The sequence below is a fragment of the Cebus imitator genome, unplaced genomic scaffold (genome assembly GCF_001604975.1).
Source record: "Cebus imitator isolate Cc_AM_T3 unplaced genomic scaffold, Cebus_imitator-1.0 Scaffold233, whole genome shotgun sequence".
Taxonomy (NCBI): domain Eukaryota; kingdom Metazoa; phylum Chordata; class Mammalia; order Primates; family Cebidae; genus Cebus; species Cebus imitator.
In genome coordinates, this window is record NW_016107548.1 from 3404286 (window position 1) to 3407122 (window position 2837).

General features: G+C 46.4%; 1 long non-coding RNA gene across 1 annotated transcript in view; it reads left to right on the forward strand.

The window, feature by feature from the left end:
• The first annotated feature begins 1443 nt into the window (after positions 1–1443).
• Positions 1444–2837, forward strand: part of LOC108281901 — a 9370-nt gene continuing 7976 nt past the window's right edge. Inside the window, exon 1 of the long non-coding RNA XR_005195331.1 lies at positions 1444–1660. This is a non-coding gene — a long non-coding RNA (uncharacterized LOC108281901). The remainder of the gene's footprint in view (positions 1661–2837) is intronic.

Below are 2837 nucleotides of genomic sequence, written 5' to 3' on the forward strand. Positions count from 1 at the left end.
GTTCAAGATTAACCAGAGGATTGTCTTTAACTCTTGTTGTTAATCATTCTAAAGTAATGTGAAGGAAAAGCTTAGTAATCTGCTCCTATTGAAGAGTAGGCCATTCTAGGTAGATGAGACAGCACAGGATAATAGTTTACCTCGAGTGCTGGGTTTTGTTCTGGTTCCTGGCATTGAGTTTCTTACGTAGTCCTCAGCAATCCTAGAAGATAGGTTCTTTTAGTATGCTCATTTTGTGGATATGAAAATTTAGAGACCATAACCTGCCAAAGATAACATAGGTAGTGAGCATTGGAAGTGGAACTCAGCCTGCTTTTAAAAGATACTATTTGATGCCAAGGATTTGTACTTCATTTCTTACACATTGGAAAGATTAGGTGTTGCAAAGCAAGGGGATGATATGGTATGTTATCTCTTTTGGGGAGATTGCTCATGTGACAAAGTGGCTATATATTGAATTATGTTTATAATAGGAAGTGGTTGAAATAGTCATGTGAGAAATGAAGCCTAAACTTTGAGGTGGAAGTGGAGATCGGGGATATTTTGGAAAGATACAGGATTTAGTAACTGATCTATAAGAGAGTGGGAAGGCAGAGTATTGATTTGGAAGACATAGAGTGAGGTAATGACAGATGAATATGTGCTCACAGCCCTTTGTTATATTTCTTTCACAGCATTGACTGTGATGTATTGTACCTATTCTAGTGACACATCTGTCTCCCCCACTGGATTGTGTACTTGTCAAGAATAGGGACTGGGTAGAGGAATGAGTGCATATAGGATGAGATAATACAGAAAGACATCAAGAGACTGAACTGGGAAACACCAAATCACCAAAATGAAAGAGCGGGTGTAGGAAGAGGAGCTCTAGAATGTGACAGCTGTCAGGGAGGATGGGGAAAGAGCCATCAGGGAGGGAGCAGAGGGGAGGAAAGTATTAGCACAGATGTGAGCATGTAGAATGCTGCCACCTCAGGCTACAAACAGTTGTGGTTGATGTGGCCTGCTGTCATAAGCTGATGAGTGGTTGTGTGGGGTGAACTTGTCTTTCCTTTGTTGCAGACCGCTTCCCCCATGCCCCTCATTCCACTCCCTGCCAAGCTTTCTCTGAGTATCTGATTGCTTTCTGCCTCTTTGGCTTCTGACTTCTGCTTGCTACAGGTACTGATGCTGGGGTGTGATTCAGCCTATTGAGATTAACCAATGAGAACAGTCCTTTCTTTTTAAGTGGCTTGACCAGTCACAGTATGTGAGATGTAATCTCTGAGTTTTTAGCTCTTCTCTGCTGAGTTGATTGCTTTGGAATGCCCTAGAGTCGCACAGCCGCCCTGGCCTTCCGGAAAGACTCGGGCAAGCGTGGTGCATGCTGCTGGGGAGTCCCACCGTGGGAGTTGAGGCCTCAGATTCCAAGGGTAGGGTCGGAGGAATCGGCAGAGATGTGGACCTGCGGAACGCACTTCGAGGAGGGCGCCTGCACCCACACTCAGCTGTTCACGAGTCTTTCTTCCGTTTCTCTTCTGAAAGTCGTCCCCGGCCTTCTCTTTTTTTCTCTTCTTGTTTCCCTCTGGGAGTCTGCGCAACAGTGAATTTCCGTTTCCGGTGGTTTCCATTCCGACCTGAGCAGTTCAAACTGTGAGCTGGGTCAGTGCCGCAGGCTGTGGTAGGTGGTGGTGGGGACCCTGCGTCTGAGGCACTGGGAGGATCGTGAATCGTGCGGGTGGGAATGTCGTCCCCCGGTCATCCCAGTAATCTCTGCTCCCGAGGAACGGCATATTTCGCATCTGCGGGAGGTGTCTTGGGATCGTTGGGAGAATGACAGGACGCGGAGGGAAAGTGGCAGGGAGACTTCGTTTCCTGTAGACGGGGTCCCGGCAGATGACTTAGACCTGAGTTGGATCAGTTGACCCCAAATTGTGCTTTTCTTATCAAGAAGAAAGATAGGGAGAGAAACATTAGTACAAGTTCGGAACGAAAATATAGTAGAGAAGAAACATAATCTCTGAAATCACAGAGCTGTACCGTTTCAAAAATGTTCCTGGTGCCCAGCTCTCCTAGCTCCTGGCCAGTGTTCCTTGACATTCTGGTGATAGATAAAGACTTTCTGGGCCGGGCTTGGTGGCTCATGCCTCTAATCCCAGCACTTTGGGAGGCTCAGGTGGGTACGAGATCAACAGGTTGAGACCATCCTGGCCAATTTGGTGAAACCTGTCTCCACTAAAAATACAAAAAAATTAGCAGGCATGGTGGCACGCCCCTGCAGTCCCAGCTACTCAGGAGGCTGAGGCAGGAGAATCGCTTGAACCTGCTGGGTAGAGGTTGCAGTGAGCTGAGCTCTTGCCACTGCACTCCAGCCTGGAGACAGAAAGACACTTTGCCTCAAAAAAAAAAAAAAAACTTTCCACTGGTGTGTGTGCCTGTGGGGAGCACTGAGTCACCTCTGTGCTCCAGTGCAGCCTTCTAGTGTAGCCCTTATTGCATGGCACGGAAGATACCAGTTTGGATTTCCCTCTGCAAGTCAGATAGTGCCTAGCACATGGTAGACAGAAACCAATATTTATTAAATGGAATTAATGCATTACCTTAATTGAATGAAATGGTACCCTGCCCCGCTTTTTAAAAATCAAGCTTACCAAAAGAGAGCCCGCATAGCCAAGTCAGTTCTAAACAAAAAGAACAAAGCGGGAGGTATCATACTACCAGACTTCAAACTATATGACAAGGCTACAGTAATCAAAACAGCATGGTACTGGTACCAAAACAGAGATATAGACCAATGGAACAGAACAGAGGTCTCGGAGGCAACACAACATATCTACAACCATCTGATCTTTGACAAA